This window comes from Bombus bifarius, unplaced genomic scaffold, assembly GCF_011952205.1.
Source record: "Bombus bifarius isolate JDL3187 unplaced genomic scaffold, Bbif_JDL3187 scf7180000008162, whole genome shotgun sequence".
In the NCBI taxonomy this organism is placed as follows: domain Eukaryota; kingdom Metazoa; phylum Arthropoda; class Insecta; order Hymenoptera; family Apidae; genus Bombus; species Bombus bifarius.
Genome location: NW_022884484.1, coordinates 972,781 through 994,829, shown reverse-complemented (window position 1 = coordinate 994,829; position 22,049 = coordinate 972,781). Strand labels below are relative to the sequence as shown.

At 37.3% G+C, this 22,049-nt stretch overlaps 2 long non-coding RNA genes across 2 annotated transcripts in view; one reads left to right on the top strand and one right to left on the bottom strand.

The window, feature by feature from the left end:
- LOC117208828 overlaps positions 1-22,049 on the top strand; it is a 56,743-nt gene that overhangs the window by 16,927 nt on the left and 17,767 nt on the right. The gene's annotated exons all lie outside the window — the stretch shown is intronic.
- On the bottom strand, positions 18,281-19,299 carry LOC117208829. The gene is made up of 2 exons (XR_004487780.1): positions 18,609-19,299; positions 18,281-18,534 (listed from the first exon to the last, which is right to left on the bottom strand). It is a non-coding gene; the product is annotated as an uncharacterized LOC117208829 (long non-coding RNA).

Sequence of the window (22,049 nt, the reverse complement as noted above, 5' to 3'; positions counted from 1 at the left end):
CAAAATTATATACATACACGGTTCCTATGAATAGAACTAATAATCTGTTAAGATTTGAAAATCAATGTTTCTTTATCTTTGCGTCGGAGTAGATAACGAGGCGCCCTAGATAAATTCTGTCAGTATGTTTTATAAATAGAAAAAATATTTATTTGATAGAAGCGAAAAGGGGATCTCTTAATCACCAACTTCTACAATCACAGAATTAATAGTCAACAAAGAAAAATCAACTTCATTCAGGTCGATTCTAATCGTTGTAAACGCAAATACGATCTATTTATAATGGAATTCTACCAAATGTTCAAATCGGACAAATCGCGAATGTAAACAACTAAAAAAAAAAAAAAAAAAAATGTATAATGGAAATGAAACGTGACGCTAAAAGATTGGAAATTCGTAAATAAAGAGATTAATACGTCCAAGGATTAACGGATTAAAAAAATACCGTGAGATTTCTTTCTTCGACCTTTTTGCTCTGTACAAGTACTACTGTTAACGTTAACATTACTTGTTAACCGTTAAATATTTCTAAATCCTCAAGCAGAAGCCGTGGTAAAACGTGGATGAGCACATTTGTCATTCTGCCAGAGCAAGTTCAATTCACTTTCTAATGTGGAGCAGCATCGCAGCTAGTTAAACACGCGAGCGTTCGTTGCACGCGAATGGGATTTGATGCTCGCCAAAGGCGGGAAAACAGCCGACCTTGTTTCTATTCGACGAAAGTAGAATGTCGAGGGAGACGTACGAGAAGAATTCCTACGGATTCATTGTCTGCTCGTGGACAATGGGGAATAAGCTAAACTCAAAGTGGGTGAATAGGTCATGAGTTACGCGGTACAAGCGGAGGCAGTTGGTCGTCTTTCTACGGGCAAAATGGACCACGCGGGGACGCGACCGGTTAAATCGAAAGTCGAAGGCGACATGTACCCGACTGGCTTCGTATTCGTTCGTGTGAAAGCTCATGGAATGATACGTTATTGAAATTCCTCGCTGATTGCTCGGTTGTTCGCTTTCGCCGATGATATACATACGCGTGTATGTGTACTCTGGCGAATGTAGAACTTTCTGATTCGTCGATGTTTCGAAACAGCGAACTGCGTTTGTTTTTGAAATTATGCTCCTGTGAACTAGATTTCGGATTAATATACGAGTCACTGAGAAGAGTAGTATCGATCAAGTTTATAAATTGGAAAATAGAGAAAAGCGATGATAGGAATATTTTTTTAAGTTCGACGTGAAATCCGTGTATTATTTGTGCTATGTTTATGGCAAAGATTCTTTACATTTTTGTACATTTAAATTTTTCGTAAATGTATAGACGAGTGTAGTAATAATTAGATAATTGTCAAAAAATGATGCGCGCGAGGATTGGAAATTGTTGATATCGGTGTTTGAACAGAGTTGGATAATCATACGGAGAAGTTTCCTGTCGTAAGATTTCGTTGCTGTTGCTTCGAGTCTGTAGATTTCGTTTAGAAGTTGCTACTCTAATTTTATTTGATTATTTCTCTTTCGAACGTACTGGTCGACCCATTATCCTTAACTACTTCCTATAAATTCATTCCACGCAGTTTAAACTTTGAAACTAGGTTCCGTAACTGCAATTTACGTAGCGTTGCGCAGCATTTACTTCTTCACACTTTCCTTCCAGTTCTTTGCTTACATTTTTTCCCATTCCTGAAACTAGAATTATTGCCAAGTATTATTACTACTATTAAGCAATAAATGTCTCAAAGCATGATATTAACTAATATTTCTCTTTACAGATGAGTATTACTATTAATAACAGAGAAAGAGAAAGTTTAACCAGACTCGAGTTGACTGTTTCGAACATTTCTACAAAACGGGAAACGAGATTTGTAGCGGACGACAATTATAGCGACAATTGAAACATGCTACGCAGCCACTCTGATCTTACACTTTAGTCTACGTATTCGTTTGTTCAAGTAGATCTGGTATGCGCGAAACCAGACAGCAGTTACTGCAGCTGTGTCATCTTTTTATTATTATTATTACTATTTATATATTTCATTGATCAGACGGTGCCATATTCAGCTAAATTAACGAATTTGAATCTCTATCTTCCATTATCATTTACTATTTTATTTACCAAACCTATAGTATTAATTCGTAAAAAAATTCTAATCCAACGGTTAAGAAAATAATTTATCTTTCTTACGTACAACGTTCGATAATCTCTTCACGAAGATTTAAATTGTTCGTTGAGAAAAGAGAAGATCGCAGTTCGATTCTTGTTCCAATAAAATTGGTTCAACAGGTGCTGCCCTCTGGCCGATATTCCCCGAGTGAAAAGTCGCGGTAGATCGCGATCCACAGGATCGTTTAAGTAACAGCTGCATCACGATCACGGGAGGTTCGTCGATCGTACTCTCACTTTCTCTGCGATATTTCCGACGACCCGGTTTTCAGGCGACACAGTTCGCCCCATCAAACGAGAAAGTGAACGCGTAGACCTGCTCTCCTCCCTCTTCTTCGCCTCATCATCCTTCTTCCTCACCTTCTCTTCTTTTAACCGGTGAAATCCCCCGTGCGTAGGCGAGGCGGGAAGAAAGCTTTTGTCCAGTCGCTGTAACGCGGTAATCAGTGTCCCAGCGACTTATTATTACTTTCGAGAAACGACGGAGATAAATCTGTTCCAACGACTTCCTAGTAGAACGATAGAGAACAGAGAAAGCTTTGTCCTCGTTATTCGAAATCAGCTTCTGTCGCGCCGCTTTCTGTTTTGATATACCGTTTGCATATTATTTCGCGTTTAATAAGAAGATGCAGTTTCGTTTTTAGCGCAGGTCAAAAGAGTTATCGTTAATGATGAAATTAGCATGACGTTTTGATCAAATTGAGGAAACTATTTCAGTTAATAATTTCGTAATTGTTGATCACAGCGGAAGAACATAACAGGTCACGTTTCCCGTTTTTCAAAACTCGATACGTCGTCAACTTTATAATTTTTCATTATCGAAACTATCTTTCTATTTACATATACAGGGTGGTTGGTAACTGGCGGTACGAGCGGAAAGGGGGTGATTCTACGCGAAAAAAGAAGTCGAAAATATAGAATAAAAGTTTAAAAATTTAAAAATTTAAAAATTTAAAAATTTAAAAATTTAAAAATTTAAAAATTTAAAAATTTAAAAATTTAAAAATTTGGAAATTTAAAAATTTAAACATTTAAACATTTAAAAATTTAAAAATGTAAAAAGTTAAAAAAATACGAACGAAACGAAAAATGTTTATTCTATATTTTCGACTTCTTTTTTCGCGTAGAATCACCCCCTTTCCGCTTGTACCACCAATTACCAACCACCCTGTATATAAATATCTTTATCAAATCGAATATAGTCTTGATTTTTCACGAAACCTCGTGGATTTACGATCAATCGCTAAAGAGTCTACTATTTTGAACGCGGAACAGCAGTTAGAAACAAATTTTTTGCGATACTTCATAAAATGTTACTTTTCCTTTATTCGAGCACTAAATCGAACATGTCGACTACATTTTTTCCTCATTGAATCTTACGTTGATCGAATTTCCCAGAAATAACAATTCTCGTAAAGAAATGTCGAAACGTTCAGACAACACAGAAAGATACAGAAGAATGACATTACTTCGTAATCAATGAGTATACAACGAGAGTACTAGGCTTTAATTACCGAATAATATAAAGATCGAAGGGTCAACAAAGACAGACTTACCGCGCTTTTCCCATGCATTCCTCGATTACGCGTAATTTCTTTGTGTAAAAGAAGACACATGTCGAAGTGGCGATTTATTTTTCCCGGTATCCTACTGGTGTTCACAATTAACGAAGAGATGTATTTAAAGGAGATTCGAATTCGAAGCACGGACACAGCAGAAATACACATACCGATCCCATCGGAGAATAAGAGTGTGTCGCGTAAGCTGGTATTTTCAGCGGGATGACAAACGCAAAGATACCGTGACGTCAGGGATCACAAGCGACATTCCATTGTCGCGGAGGTCGACCGTGGTTCGTTCGTGTCGTAAGAGGAAAGCACGAAAGTCATAGAGGAAGTAGTTTATTAGGGAACTCGTTTAAACAATGCGTATCCAATACATCGAGTCACAGCTATAATTGAACGCCGCTTTAATATCCATCGGTTATCGTGACTGAAATATACAGGATGTGCCAGGACGGTGGTACAATCCACAAGAAGATGATTCTTCGTGTAAAAATAAATAAAGAATTTATCAACTTTACTCGATACACAGTGAACATTGAAAATTAATAAGTTTCAATTTAACGGATCCATCCGTATGATGAATACAAGCGTCGATAGAAATCAGATTTCCTTATAAAATCTTCCTATCGAAGCAATAATATCGCGCAAACAAAAATTAAGTAAAAAACCGTGTTTAAAAAATGATAAATTTGCACAAAATGCTAGAAGATATGCCATCACGTACGATGTCTGTGCAAATATCTTTGTTGATCGCATAATTTTGTATTTGTATATGTAACGACACGAGTCGCTTCTTGTCATTAACATTATCTTATTCGCTCGAAACGTACAATTAGTATGTACACGCGTAAGTATTTAATGAATTCCTAGAACCTTCTTTCTCAAGAACGAAGTGTTGAAACGCGAAAGCTTCGTTTTGCAATTTTAACTTATGATTGCATAAGAAATCATCCCCTTCCCAATGGTATCGCTCTTATTAGAATATTCTCTATGTAAAAAACAAACTAATAAACACTTCTTTAGACGAATGCACTTTCGTCTGGTGACTCGAGACTATCCATATTCATACGGTTCCCACAGTGACACGAGCTTCTGGTAAACGCTCATGGTACGTTTGCACGAGGCGTATACGCGTGAGATCATCCATACATTAAACGTCTTTCCTACGCGAGTCAAGGTCGGTTTTCAAGGCTTACCGAAGCGTTTCCTAGTTGATTACGTTCAATGGAACACATTATGCATGTGCGTTCGACTGGATGTCAACCGATAGCTGGCTGTCCTCATGCGCTTCAATTCGCTCGTCAATGAGGACAGATCCATGTACTTGGCATATCGCGGTTCGCGAACCACTCTTTAACCTGTTAACCAAGCCAGACGAGCTAACTTTATCACTCGGATTGCCAATCGCCTGGAGGTAATAATTTTTTCACTTGGTTATATCATATCCTTCTTTGCATGTCGTTTTATTTTTGTTGAAACCAAAATGTATATACGTCGTTCGAACTAATTATAGGATCGTTACTATATATCGGCAACAACCGATATTTATAGGTCGATTTATAGATCGTTATTCGTGTCACATAGTATAGGTCACATGCATAAATTGTTGAATTTGCTTTAAACGAAGCAGGAAATGCAAATTCTCAAAAACAAGTTCGTAATTCGAGGAATTTTCCTCCAAACGATTCTAAATGTCATAAACTGTCTTTTAGTGTGCGAGGAAAATTGTTTTTTTTTTTTTGTATTAATTACTGATAGCAGAAACTCATTTTGTGAGATGATATTCCAAAGAAAATATAACACAAATTTCAAAGCAATTTTACCGAGAACAAATACGTTCATCGTTTATTGAATCAATAACTGACTGAAGTACAATGTACATGGAAAGATAAAGTGCAATTTCGAACACGAGAGGATTAGATCGGTAAATGTTTCGTTGTATTTATCCGAGTACATATTTGATCGAGAAAGAAAACATTCATGAGGAGAAGCAGCGTTTGAGTAGTCGATCTGAAGGAACAAAGCACATTCGCATCTCGTATTGGAACGAAACAGAGTAGCAATGCTATACGGATGTATGTATAATGGCGACAAGGCTACGACTCGAGCCGTTGAACGAAATGCGTAGACAAAGGAGTCGCGAGCGAGGCCTTCGTAGCACGTGTGTAACTGCCTTTAACGCTATGGGGAAACATAAATAAAGTCAGGGTCGAGTGACCACACGTCATCGTCCCTCCATGGCGTACTCTCCGGGGCTGTACCGCCCGGTAAATGATGGTTGTTCGCAGAACATCGGACTCCAGGAAACTTTCACTGTCTGACAATTTCACTGTTTCGGTATTTCCAACGTTTCCGCCGTTGTTTTATCCCATGGAAATGATAGATCTGTTTTATTATCTGGTGGAATAGGTACATCGTCGTCGTCTTTCGTCGATGATAATAAAAATTTGGCAATTTAAAGTTGCAAAAAAGTCGTTGAAATATTTGAAACGAATCGGTCCACTGTGTCTTGCGAAAATCTTGTAAAATCCTTAGCAAATCTCCTGATCTATCGCCACCGCAATTAAATCTATCTCGACAATTCGAATTGAAATTGACGCGGTCTAATGAACGAGTTAGCTAAGTTCTCAGCGTGTCGCACGGCGAACTAGGACGAAGACAATTTGCGTTGTCGGAGGACATCTGCTCGTTTGTATAGGCCGAAGGTCCTACGAGGCCTTTTGTCACGTACAATGCCGCACGTTTTGCACGGTTTAGACGATGATGAGGATGGATACGCACGATATTAGCCACGCTCAGTGCCGTTTCCTACGGAAACAGTTTCGTATTGTGTGCATTGAAGCGAACACTTTTAAGCTTAGCATAGCATAGCTTAGTTTAGCTTTCCGATGAATCCCCGACTTTACGCACGACGATCCGTCCATGGCGATGTTATTAAGGCGATTGTTACAGGTAAATAGACAGGTGTGGTAAGTACGTGTAAGAACGAGCCAAATCTCAACGTGGAAACCGATCGCGAATCGTTTCCATTTGCTTTATTGTTTATGCACGATAAATATTCATTTACACGAAGGAAAAGCCAATCCTTTCGATGGATATCTTAATTAGAAGGATTATTTACGAGCTTGTTTGTAGATAGATACGTACTTCGGTGTTCCTCAACCAGGTGTTGTTTCTTATCGATTTTCGTGCATCATCCACCGATAGATAACAGTATCTGCAGGTGTGTCAATTGGCCTGAAAAAATCAGATACTGGTGCGTTAGTGATTTTTGTAAATTAATAATAGAAACGATTAAGTTCTATTCAATGGCCTTCTCAATCTTCCTCCGATAATGAGCGACAATCGAAATTCATTTTTATCACGTAGATACGTCGTAGAGTTTCTTGCATTTTGAAATTATGTAGGTACTATTAGATGGATAAAGGGAATATTTTCACTTGATAATTTCTCTTATTTACCCAAATATGTACGACGACATTGGAAGCTTGTTGGTAACACATGTATACTATATATACAGGGTGGTTGGTAACTGGTGATACAAGTGGAAAGGGGGTGATTCTACGGGAAAAAAGAAGTCGAAAATATAGAATAAAAAATTTTTTTTTTCATTTTTCCATCGAGACAACGATCTACAGTGAGATCCGTTATAACGTACCGCACGCGTACCGAGCGGAAATTCAAAGTCGATTTTCTCGAAAACAAAGCCTCGAACGAAAAATGTTTATTCTATATTTTCGACTTCTTTTTTCGCGTAGAATCGCCCCCTTTCCGCTTGTACCGCCAGTTACCAACCACCCTGTATATAGCTACGATCACAGAGAGAGAAAAGTAAGCACTTTCGCAAGATTTGATTCGATAGTAGCATTAAACAAACTCCCTGAAATCACCGTTTCACGGTTCTGATATTCTTCTGACACAGGACTAGTAGTATTTCGAGTTGTAACACTTATGAAATACACGATACGTTCAGATACTTTCATACTGTGTGTTAGTGTGCATACCTGTAATTGATATCTATTAACACTATCTGACTCCTCGAAGAAATCATTATCAATCTAATACTCGAAAAGGCGGACGGCCGTCAAACGTCTTTATCGTTATACCTTCGGTATGTGTGCAGAAGCACGCCATCGGCAAGGATCGTTCCCGGTTTCTGTGTGAGTCGGCTTTTGCCCGAAGGACGCGTGCGTCGACCGATTAAAGCGGCGCGCAATTATCGCACGGGGACCAGTTCCCGCTATTCCAGTTCTCTACTCATTCGTTACGTAATCCCGATTGTCGGATCGCATAAATATTCTCGCGGGATCCGTTATGCTGTTGCACGCGTGAATGAGCCAATGCAGCCTTTGTGCAACGACCTTCCAGCGATTCGAAGCCGGTGCGTTCACGGCTGCATTCTTCCGAAGCGATTGCTCGCTTTTCAGATGAAACGCTCATTTCGTTACATTTCACCCAATCAATTCCTCTTGTTTTTCGTCTGGAGCATACAGTGGACTCATGAGAGTAATCGAACGTTTATCATAGAAAACTCTGTATGAAACATTTTGAAATTTCATGACTACCGCGATTATATCGGAGAAATTTGGAAATAACGTATATCGAAATTGTCGTTAGATAAATAAAGGTGTAGATAGAGATTGACGTGCAGTATGAATTTAAACGTCTTAGTAAGGGCCATCGAACCTTTACTTACCCTAACATATTCTGTATTTAGTTGGACAAGAATTATTAGATGTTTTTTCGAAAACAGATGTAACTGACTGTTATTAATTTTACCACACGTTTTGTAATCGAACATAATTCCGTGAATCATCTAATTTGATTAATTACCATCGTATGAGTAAACGTTCAGCTCGATTACGCGAATCAATTAACAGACACGAGCGATCATTTTTCAATTTCTTTCAAGGACCCTACACAGAGCCAGGTATTGTAAGCACTGTAAAACAGTATACGAGAACTGTTCGCATACTTTTACAAAAAGCGTCGTTTCAAATCGCCATCGTCGTAAACTACGAGCCTTCTATCGGCTATGATCCTTTCGTTCGATCTTCGTAAGCAGGAACAAAAGTGGCATTCAAAAGGTGTGTTAGTTCTAGTTCTTTGCGAGAGAAAAAAAAATATAGATTGAGGAATCAGGAGGTCGTTATGACGTATCAGGAGTACCGCTATCCTCTCACCTGCGTGAGAGGTGTCCTTCATCGTCCTTGGAGTTCTGTCCGTTTTCCTCAATGACAGTACAAGTTAATTATTCATTCGCGATTGTTCCACGTTGCTTTCGTTTCGTATTCCATTTCGCCTCATCTCATTGTCATAGTTTGGCGCCTTGTCATTCGAGAAACTTTTATCATAATTCCCTTATCCGTTCGAATAAAAGCCTTTCTCTCTGAAATGATTCCTTTTATTCACAAAATAATTCTCGTATTCTAATATGTTGGAATTATCTTTGCGTTATTTCAAATTTCACACAGTGGATTTCGATTTTTCAAGGATCTTCCAGACAGCATTTTGTTAGCTTAGAAATGGCAAATTTTCTTAAAATATCAACATCCTGGTTTCTTCGAAACGCAATATAGAGAAATGCAATTCTCCTTTGATCATTTCTCATTATAAACATAAACTTGGTCTCCGAGCCAAGAATCGATATTAACGTAACTGAAATTGCCAAAAACGTTAATCACGGCGAAGAAGGAACAAGTTATATTTATTAATAATGGCCCTTCGTCTTGAAAACGGAATTTATACAATGTAACGAAAAGAAGGAAAGAATAAGCACGCGTATGTGCTACGTAGGACCGTTGAAGAAAAGGTAGGAGTACGATAAAATAGCTGTGTCGAGGATATTTCAGTAATGTTTATCTCCATCTACATCTCGAAGGACACAGCATAGAGAATGACACGATCGATATCTTGGAATTGTACTTCGCATTGTATGCAGTTTGCTATAACGGACCTCCAGCTGACAATCAAGCTGACCTTTGTCACGTCACATTCTTTTTATCTCAATCGAAAAATATTTGCTCGATAGTTTGCTTCATGATGGATTTCCCGTGTGACATTTACCATTCGAAGTCACAGGATTGGAAAAATGATGGTGTTCTTCGTTGTTCGATATTTTATCCAATATTCCTGGAGCTCGTAAAACGTAACGCGAGATGTTATACGTTCTCGTAAAAAAGAAAAAGGGGAAAAAAAGAAAGTATTGGATAAACGAATTTGATAGCCTGTGAAGCTTAACGTTGTTATGAAAATAAAAATTGTTAAAAAAATTATAAACGGCGAAAGATGCGACAGAAGCTAGAACAAAAAGACGAGAGAGAGAAAAGATAGAGGAACGCAACAGTTTGATAAAAACAAGGACGATCGATACAAGCATAGCATATAGTAGTTTTATGACACCAAAGTGTCAAGGATATATTAATGATTGATTGTTTATGACGTTAGAATCACGAGCTTTAAGGAAGTCTTAAGTGACTCGTCTAGACGGAAATGCTGGTAAAAGGAAGGTATCTATCAGCCGCAACGTCCTGTGTCGCATTACAAACTTTCAGGGTCGATGTGAACGTGAAAGAAAGCCATTATACTTGGTACCAGCGATCAGGATCGTTAAACACTATTTTTAGCCATACGATTTATTAATTACCATATATCTGCAGATAAATGGGGTTAACTATAGTATGAATACAATGATACATTTAGTGTTTGCAAATAGAATTGTCATTCAAGTTGGTTCAGCTATATTAATCGTTTGGAGGTCGAGATGCCATTAGTGAATTTATTGAAACGCAAATATGCAATACGCGTGTAAGGTAACCATACGTAATATGGAATTAACCCGATTTCAACATAGGTGCTAAAAGACAACATTTTTTACAGTTTATATATACAGGGTGGTTTTAAAAATTAAAAAAAAAAAATTAAAAACAAATTTTTATTCTATATTTTCGACTTCTTTTTTCGCGTAGAATCGCCCCCTTTCCGCTTGTACCACCGGTTACCAACCACCCTGTATATGTCAAACGATCATTATTGTTTATTATCATAAAACGTAAACTTGTAGAAAATGCAATAAGCAAACGACTACTTGTAAATTCAATCGATTATCGAAAGTTTGATCTCTATCTTGTTCTAAAATATACAATTGAAAAATGCATCTCTGAAACTGTTTATTTTCATGAATAATTACAAGGTAAATTAAGTTAATTCTGGAGTAAGAGTGTTCGTTACTGTACGTAAAATATGCGTATACAGCGTACTCGATGTAAAATTTTCATTCATATCCCGTTTATTTCTTATTTATTTCTCATTTGTTCTTTAATTTGCGTTTATCGAAATCTAAATCTTATATAAATGTTCGCAATCTGCTTGCTATTCGAAGACCTTCGCGGAAAGACCTCGATACTTTGACGAGTCTATGCAAATTACGAGCTTGTTTTTTATTTACATAGAAAAGAAAAAAAGAAATACGACGAGAACACCAGTACAGAAGTAACTACGAAGACTCTATTTAAAATCCTTGAATGAAGCTTGATCCTCACGCGGTAACACAAACACGAAAGATCAGCTTCGATCGTGTGAGATAATGGAGATACGTTTGCTGGAAACGTGTTTAATATTTACACGCGAAAAGTGTCGAAGCTTCAATTTCGTTACGTAACCGGCTTCATGGAATGGTTGAATGTTTGCTCGTTTCGAGACATCCGTTCTCTTTTTCTCACCGATGCTTCTTCTTCGCCTTTGATACGATATTGCAATAGTTACTTTGAAAATGAGATATAAAGAATCAGCTAAAAAAACGTATCGTCGCAAAATAAGAGATACATGCGAATACTCTTTGCGTCCACTATAATTCCGCAAGAAATTCTTCTTTCACGAGTCGCAACAAGGAAGATATCGTACCCTTGATTTGACTACACTCGAAGGAAGTTGCGGTTTTTCGAAAACGCGATTGTCGTTCCCATCGCGGATACATCTTAATGCGGCACGGTCGTTGTTGAAATGTGACACAGGACATTGCGGCCACCATGAAACATTCGTCGACAACATTTGTTCCCTGAGTAAATACAACCGCTCCGGAAGTCACGTGATTACCTTCCCGTCGCCGTTATCGCGATGAGCAACGAGGAAAATAAGACAGCGGATTATTTTGTTAGTTTACATTTGCAACTACGAGTAAATAATTTGTCGAAACTCGTGGAATGTCGAGAAATAGTATAAAGGTCGTCGACAAGTCTAAGAGAGGTTCAAAGTTTTAACCGACTTTTCTTCGTTAAAATCGTTTTATCTAGTATTTTTCCATTTTTCGGAATACGCTGAATTGGTTGACGTTTCCACCGTTTTCTTTTCTTTTATCTTTCGAGTAAAGTTATATCATACAAGCTGTTACGAAGCGATTATTAAATATTTGAAATCGAAAAGAAAGAAAGAAACTGATCGGATTTAGAATTTCCTTCAATTTCGAAACGGTAGATGGAAATATTGGGAGCGAAAAGAAAGCAGAACCGAAACCGTACCTTCCCACTTTCTGATACGAACGTTGCGCCACAAGCTTCATGGTATATCTCGTAACCATTTAGCTCTATTCTTCAAAGTCGTAACTCAAAATTGCAAGATATTTTTGCTCATTGGTTACGTGCTATGGTCTCGAGTTGGTCTCAATTGAATTTGCTCTTATTGATCGCGAAGGAGGGTTCAAGAAACCCGAGACCGAGTAGAGCGGAGCAAACAGGCGGCAGGAAGATGAAAAGAAGCAGAGAATCAGAGAAGCTTTATCTCGGTGTTGAATTATCAGCGAGTGAAGTGATTCGAGCGATCTCGGTCACCCTTCAAGATCTGACCTGACCTCGGATTGGAATTGAACGTCGGGACTTAAAGCGGGCGCGAACACTGCTGTGCAATCCTGGCCAATCAGCTAACAAACAGACGCGCCGGGAATAAAGGTGAGCCTAATTGGCGCAATTCATATTCAAACAAGGTCCACGTCCTTGACTGTTCATCTCGCGCGCCAACGAAATTGATAACCGTTTGCGTAAGACGGCGACAAATTCTGACGATCAACTCTGTAACCATGGGATCTGAAACATTTCAAATCGCTTCCAATCTATACGCTACAGGCTATTCACCGGGAGGAGTCAAAGATGCTCAACGTACAGTAAGCTCGTGTTATTTCGAATCGTCTAAGTTTCGACATCTTAAAACTCGGTCTTCAACTTTGCATAGAATAATCCAGTTTGTTGTAGATCGTAGAACGTCATTAGTCTGTGACGTAACAACGAAAGAACGAGAATATATCATGTGCTTTACGTTAAGCGCGAAGAAGCTTGATTATGACAATTACAAATTGAAAATATCGACGTTAGTTCAATAAATTATTTTCTCACTGAAAATTATATGTCGGTAAAAAACTATGACTGTCGAGCTGTTATTGTAGCTACATGATATACTATATGTCGCTGTTTATCGCTCCACTAATATAGCACGAGGCAACACGAACCAAATAATCTGTTTTCAAATGTAGATCGCACCGTGAAAAATCGTTACATATCATTTACCTTGGCTGCGATATCCTTCTGACTCAAATAGCCTTATCTTCCGCTATTCCTGTACCAAACTTTCCTCTTAATCACACGATCGTACTTTCCTATCAGTACCGAAGACACCGCCGTTGCATATTCCCAAAGTATTCGTTGCTACGTCTCGTCTGTTAATTTCTGGAGACAAACGAAGTTGCAGCACACGTCATTCTAAATCTCAATATCATACGAAAGACTATCATCTGCAAACTTCGAGCGAGCAATTAGAAGCAAACACGAAGATGATCGTGCAACGAGGAATCCCAGCAGAACGATTCGAAGCATGCACTCGGAATTTCCGATAAATCGCTGTCTCTTAGCTTGTTTTCCCCGCTGGAAGGGCAAACAGCGTTGCCGTAGCCTGACCTTCCTCAGGGGCCAACGTCCTGACGACGTTCAAGCGAAATTAAAAAGAACTACTGATAATAGCGTGGAATGACCCCTGTCGGCGGCTACGAACACGACAGTGGAGGAATATTTTGTTCGCCGTGATGGGCTTTCGACGAATCTTAACTTCGAAGCAATTCAAAGCTTTCCAAGACTATGAGGATTGGAATCCATTCGAACGTGATTCGAAGGAACTCGCGAAAATCTTGACGAATTTCTTGAATGTTTAATCTCGAGTCCTTCAAAATTTCGATACTTCATTAAAATTTAAATATCGATATTCGAAGGTTCGATTAGAGATTTACGATCTAGTCGAAAGAAAGAGGCTCTAGAGGTTTTAGCGGTGAAAATGAAACGCATTTTATGTTTTGCCGAATAAGAAGAGAAGTAGGGAAGAAGATTAAATATTTTAGAGTCGAAGTATAAGACAGACTCTTCCTCTTATTTTTTTCTTTTTCCTTAAAGAGATTGATTCTTTTTTCTTAAAGATTAATGAAATGTTTACCATATAATTGCGTAATTATTTTACAATTTTACAAATTCAACGTTCAGTTCTCAAAATCAAAATCCTATAGTTCTTTTATCTTTCGGTTGTATTGAAAATAGACTGCGTTTATTCGCTAGACGAAATACATTTACGCTGTGCAAACACGATAGACAATGATAGTGGCGATATCGAAATTTGGCCTTGCTCAAGTCATCAAGAACAATGTTTAATTAGTTACCGTTGTTAACAACGACTTTAGCAATTATCGTGTCAGCTATTATTGGTTTCTTGACTCGTTTTGATAAGACACCGAGAGGTCACCCCTGTCAGGCTATTAGCTTTTATTTTGCACCTATCAGGATGATATCGCCCCCTGAGAAAGGTCAGTCATGGACTTTGATCGTTTATTTGCAACGAGATAGTCAACATTATAGTTAGGTTGCAAATTGATGTGCTTTTTATTTTTACTTTTATTGCTGTAAAATACCCAGCGATGCTTCTATTTAAAGTCTATTTAAATTCGGAATTGAAATGCTGTTATCGATAGATTATACAATTTTCTGCAAATTTCTATGAATAAAGCTAAAGAAATGAATTTAAATGCGGCGTTTACGCCAATCAAGAAACCGTTATTTTAAGTTTAGTTAGCTTTATTTAGATACTTTAATTTATACATTTCAGTTAGACGCAGCGTAAAACGAATTCACCGTTATCGCTTGTCACTAGCAGCAAAACACTTGACTTTTCCTTATGATGTGAAAAAATCATGCTACTTACACATTTTCTGTCAAAACTTGAGCGTCGCAGTATCAATTACCGCTGGAAAATATCTATTTTCGATTAGTCAGGCACTCCTACTCCATAAACATCCGCAATTTCTCAACTATCTTAGCGATTAAGCAAACTGATCTGACGAGCGAGCATTCTGCATAAAACTCGATAACGAAGGTTATCAGAGATGCTTCCTATTTGCACACACGACAGACAAATAAACCTGACATTTAAATATAACCTGTACTGATACCGGTGATACTAATAAGAAAAAAATTCAGAGATAAAATTTAATATATTTCAACATTGAATCGGGCATTTAAATATAATCCATCGATCGATATAATCCGATTTAACAGAAAAACCAATAAGAGAGAAGGATCATAATCTTTATTCTCTGTAAATTATAACGAGAGAACAATTGTATGGAAGAATCAGTGCTTAGTGACCCAGCTAATCGAACAAAGCTCGCGATTAAACGTCGATCGCGTGTTTGTAGTCGCGAGAGTCAAATATGCAATCACGGTCACGTGCACATATGTATTATATGAACGAAGAACATCTTGCATACAGATACGGACTCGTGTCCATCCGTGTGATTGAACCAGCACGAATGTGATGTACAATGGCTTGCGAAAGTATTGAACAATTATCACAAACAGCTATTATGTATATAACGTGTTATATAACATTTTGAAATTTCATTAACATCGTAATGAGAGTCAACTATTACGATTATATTGATAAAGTTTCAAATATTATAATAATAAATATTATTTAATAATATTTTGTACATTTGACATATGTAATATTTAATATGCAATTAGGTATGTAGATGATAGGCAATACTTATGTAATGGTAAAATAAATAAGGGTAAAATAAGGGTGGATATGTGCGTAGATGATTAAGTGCGTAACAGGAAGACTGAAAGTGAGTTATACCCCTACTCTTACTATATTTTACTACTATACTTTATACTATATTTTATATAAAATATAAAATGCTTAACCATTATTTTAAATATATCGTAAGTTTGCAGTGAATAGCTTGTAACTTCTACAGATATATAAACATTCTTACGTTTGCTTCAAATTTTACTAGTATAATCGTGACGATATAATCATGAAACTCGTTACAATGCTGATTAGATTTGAAAATATTTCGTACAACATACATACCTTGGTAAAATATTTACAGTAGGTTTCTGCAAGTGTTCGAATCCTTTCCTGAACTAACTATTGTAAATACGTGTGTGTATAGAACGTTGGAAGAACACGGTCGAAGGACATATTTGTGGTACATATATTAGAGTGTATGCCGCGAGTCTCTAGAACGATCATTTTTAAGTAGCAATGGCTAGTATTGGCGAAGGTCGAATTTTTCGACCTTCGACTAACTTCTAGTTTGATGTTTGTCGTAGACTACCACGTATCGTCATCTGCTGATTACGTTTCCTACGGTTAACTTTCATCCTCTCGATGGAAAACGCCTTTCCCGACGTCGTGGCAAGGACGAGATCGTAAACGCATGTTTCTGATCGTTTCGTAAACCTTTTGGTATGTCAATCGATACGTACGAGTGGAAGCTTGATTAAAGGAACAATCGATCATTATTGGCACGTTGATTGATCTGGAATTTGGAACAGCCTCTTGCAAGAAAAATTTGGAAATAATAATCTACGACTAAGATTGCGTTTCGAGATATTTCATGCGCAGATGTGAAAGATTTTAAACACGATGGAGTATGCTAGAACGAATGGAATTGCAATTGCGAATTTTTTAAGATTCGTTTATTCCTATCTATGGATTATTCAGCTGAATTGGAAACAGTTAAATGTATATCAACATTGAGAAAAGTGTTTCGATTACAACGACACTTTCATAAAATATACGTGGATTTAAATATTGATAAATTGTCTAGGTATTTAAATGTTGCAAGAATTATTAAGAGGGAAACATAGATACAAAAGTTTAAGCCAAAATGTATCGAAATGATTAAGAGCCATAAGTAGAAAAGTTCCACCGATATTTCCCAAGTTTGTCCAAGCATGATTCACTTTCATGCCACGGAGTAATCCAATTATATCGAGCGAAGTATCAAAAAAACGCGATCTTGTGGGTCAATAAGGGGGGACTTGTTCCTTTGTGACAACGAAACTTTCCTCTATTTATATGGGTCGTTATCCGTTGAAAAGCGACAGTGAGTACACCATTCATGAGCTTCGTCCTATAGGGTGTGCCCATGGCAATCCCCTCGACCTACTTTCGCGTCTGTGTCTACTGGAAATCGAAGAGGGTCAGGCTCGATGACAGGATATCCTGGGATCGTTATGTGCGTTGCGAACGCGTGAGAATGTAATTTGCCGTCGTTCGTTACTCGCATTCTTACTTCTCCATTGCTGTACTCGAGTTCAGGGTTAAAGAGAAGACAATGCCCGTCTCTTATCATATCGCACGGTCGATGCCACCATATTGCCGTCTCCTCCTGATAACCAATTCCATGAATATTCCTCTATAAAAATACTTATTTTTCCATTGTCCTATCGGTAGTTTGATTGTCGTTCTATGTATGCTTTGTCATTAACCTTCGTTTTATTTTATAATACGATCATTTCACAATCTTTCGTGCTTGTTTTCGACGTTGTTGTAGTTGATAGAAGTGGTAATAATATACGTATAAATTACGGGGAAATGTTAAACAGGGTATTAACAAAGAGTTCAGTTTCGTAAATTGTTAACGATTTATTCAAGAATTTTGTGATAAATACTGCGCTGTTAGTATTTTCTTGGCGTTATACATTTGTTTGTAGTTCATAACATAAAGGTTTTTAAAGCTGTTAATTATCAGATGGAAATTTACCGGCAGTTTCTCATAGTAATTATTTCCATAATCGAGCTATATCATGCAAACATTTTTCCCTCACCATCCAGATTGTGTTATGAATATTCTATCGGCATCATAAATCTAAAAGTCTTTCAGCTATATCTATATACTATTTGTCCTGTATTAACAAGCGATAAATTTAGGAAACTTGATAAAAACGTACACGTTTCAAACGGATTTTATTTAACAATTTGTTATTCGACTTCGAATGAAATCGAATTTAACGGAGAAACTGTTACAAGATCTTCAGTGAACCATTGTCAATCACGTTTCGTAATAACACGAAAAGTTTGGCCACATAACTTTAAACGGAAGTAATTAAATGAGACGCTGTAATGTAACGTCCTATTCCACTTAAGCCTGAGATTTTTATCGTGTAACATGTCAATCTGTGTAACATGCCAAGCCCATAGGACTTGCTCATTTTTTCTGTTTTTTTAATTAAAAGGTTAACGTTCCATCTGGCGTCATTCTTCACTTTCGTTTTTTCAACTGATCTACTAGGCAAGAAGCATTCATATTATTAATCCTTCAATTATTTTCAGCAATATAATTCAACTAATCTGAACCAAGTTCTACTAGACGAAAGTTTCTGATATTTTTAATGTTTCCGTTGATCCTTGTCGACTGTTTCCTTTCATCATTTTAATTGACGACTTTCATCGTGTGGAGAATTCAACTAATCCGAAGGAGGCTTCAGGTTGAACCTTAAAATAACATCATTTCCATGAACGTAGGACAATCGAACGTGGAATGTTAGGATGCAAAGCCATACCCTTACCGTGAACGACGTTAACAACGTACTTTAATTGCATATCATTATAGGCCAATCGAACGACGCTTCTTTGCTACGCGCCAGCTTGCATAATGCATTTTCTCACTGCCAAGGTAGTCTGTTTCGTTGCATTTGAATAGGCTTGCGTTACACGGCTTGTGTGTTTGCCACCAGAAACGATTGACCTTACGTTACCAAGAACTTTGGTACTCGCGTTACGTGAATAATACGTCCGTGTATACACATCGCCGACAAGTTGAGTGTTCAATAAGATTCACGTGCACGACTAACATGTGACCGGAGTAGCTTGGTCTGTGTGTCGTAAGCGAAACATCGCGATGGAAATACGACAGAGTTTCCAATTGGCTAGAAAATATTCACGACCTTGCCGATGGAACTTGAAAAATTTCGCGTTGATCCGTTGCACGACGACGGGACAGAGGACGAAACGTTGGTGATTCTCTCGACTAGTCTACGCGTTTTAAACAAGTTCACAATTTACCAGCCACGTTACTACGTTTTGAATCCTTCTCGTTGTTTGTACTATTCGATACTTTCGTTAGCTCTTTATCAATAGAACTCGTTAAACTTTTATCAATGGTTCGGCATTTTTCTGTTTAGCGTATCACGCATAAGCGATTTTGAAATTTAGAAACGCGCAAGCATTGTTTACTAATGGAATAAAACTTATCGGGAATTTTACGATTAGCTTTTTTTTCGAGTGTAATATAACTTCGTAATTCTACAGACGTAGTCGTACGACTGATTTTAACGAATCATTTTTATATCACAGAAAATTTATTTTCACGTCATACATGTAATTATATTTATATCTCTTGTTCGTGAAATTCCAAATAAAATGTTACATTTATTTTCATCAAGTATTAAACATTATCTTGGAAAATAATTTTCGATAGCTCGGTAACTAGAAGAGTTCTAGTAATTTTCCCACAAATTTTCTATTAGTTCATGCATCGTTGCATTTGTATTTTACAGTTATGTCGTGTTTCGTTCGAAGCATGTATGTATATATACATCATATTAGAATAGTGGAATCCGCAGTAATTAAAAACGACGCAAACAAGATTAATTCATTAAAATCGATTCGTTCAATTATTTTTCTTGACGCCGTTGAAATATTGTTCAACGATGAAACTACACAAGTAGTAGGTTCAAAAAGTCACGTTTCTTTATATCGCTCTTATCGTTCTTCATTCTACGTCCTTTCTAATATTTTCCTTTTTTCTCGACACGGAGAAACCGATCGTAGTATCGATCTTAACTCCAACACTATGGAATCCCCTTATCGTTATCGCCGGCTTTTCTGTCAGATTAAACGCGATACACATCTAGGCGCCGCGCCGGTTTTTCATCTCGATTTTCTTTCAATCGTCTTAGATATACGGCTGCGTGTACGATTTCACGGAAAGGATGATATCAATCGCTGAGTAATGCTTGCTCCATATATATATAGGCGCTATTATTTTTGCGTAAACGTAATATGACTCAATGTATCGATGTATCAATGTTCGATTCTTTGTCCATTGCGATTTTTCTTGTAATCTTTGCTGCCGCCAATGATTAGAAGCCGATAGAATTAGAATCGATAAGTTATATAAATAACGCATAAACATAATTTAACGCGATCCATCCTATTTTTGTTGAAATTTTTATCCTGTGACCGATTCAAAATCGTTGTACAATGTCGTATAATTGATGAAATTAATGAATTAACGCGTCCCTTTCTAATGGTACAGGTGATACGATTTTTAATTTCTCGGAAGAATTCCGCTCGCGTCGATTTTCCACTGACAATGCCCTTGAAGTAAACAATAAATAAGATTACTTTGCTTCGCAGCTCGATTTCAAGCATAAGGCGCCGCGCAGACCGCGTTTCGTTATCATAATCTACAAACTACGTTGCATCGACTAAGTACCTCGTTTTGAAATTATGAACTATTAAACCTCTAACAATTTGTCCTGACGTTTTAACTTTGCATATCGTTGTCAATCTTAACGCAACTGCCACAGGATCACACGAACCAAACGAAGGATTGCATTCTCACGAACAAATTAGTTGGATTTCCATGATCATTCTAAATAATTTGTACGCAAATGATACAACGACGATGGTACGTTATAAATTTTACGTCTGACTTTGAAACGTACAAGAAAGATCGTTCCTAAACGTCTATAGAATCAGGTGCGTGGAACTTGTGTTTACGAATTTGTTTCCCGTAAAATTTTCGTTTCCCTGAATAATTCAAGAGGCAAGATACGTGATCACGTGGAGAGTTGTCCTTGAACTTGGTGGTGCTGACGCACCGTTTCCTAACGCTAATACGACTATTTGCGCCATGCTGCTGATAACGCACGATTGTCATTCACGTGCCGTTTTCCTTTGGCCTTCACCCGTGAATCTATATCATTACTTTTTCTATTCTACGTTAAACGTTTGCACAGCGTAAATGTTGCACGTGGAAGACGGCCGCGGGAACGTAAGTGAAGCCACGAGCGCGTGAAGAATCATCGGAATTCCAACTAATTTGTATATCTACCTATTAAGTGGAAGCGGATTTTTCCGGCGTATACATGCACGAACGAGTGTAAAATACGGCTTGGCATTGAAACCGAGGATCAGGGAATTTCAGCAGAAAAATGATCGATTTTTCAATGTTTTCTTGTAAATTATTATTAATAAACGTTATTGTAATAATTAACACTCGTGAACAATGAACTTTATCTTTTCTCGTATAAGTTAATTTTTCCCTTCGAGATACCTTTATATCAGGAAGCAAGGCGGGAGAAAGTTCAGATGGTTTCTTTTTTCTTCAACATTTTACAGAATCAGATAACTCTAGAAAGAGCAATAAATTCTTCTTAGCGATAAAAATCACTATGAATTTATAAATTAAAAATCTTTTCCTTTAGAACGATTCTTTGGAATCTTTACAATCTTTCTCGAGGTTTTATGGCATTGTAGAATGAAAATTGTACCACTGGTTGTGGAATAATTTAAGATACAAGAGGGTGGCGCGGTTGGATTTATATCTCGTGACCGTTTAACGCGTTTAGTGAATTAACTGCTTGCATCGATTCTCAGAAGTCCTTTAAAATCAAAACGTTATTGTCACCTCATCGGCTTATTATCTTTCTCCAAATTCTGTTTTACCAGTATCTGTATCTGTATGAATAATTACGTTACAAACAATTGCACCAATAAATTCGCACTGTCAAAAAAAAAAAAAAAAAAAAAAAGAAAAAAATGTCAAATGGTGAAAATTAACGTCTTCTCTAGTTCTCATCAAAATAAATCATCTGCACGCCTAAATAATCGGTCGAAACGAATATCATCGAAATGATTTACGAGCGTAATACAACGCTGACTTGTTTGAGACACGATTTCAAATAGGAGGGTGTGCAGTGGGGCGATAGAAATTAATTAGA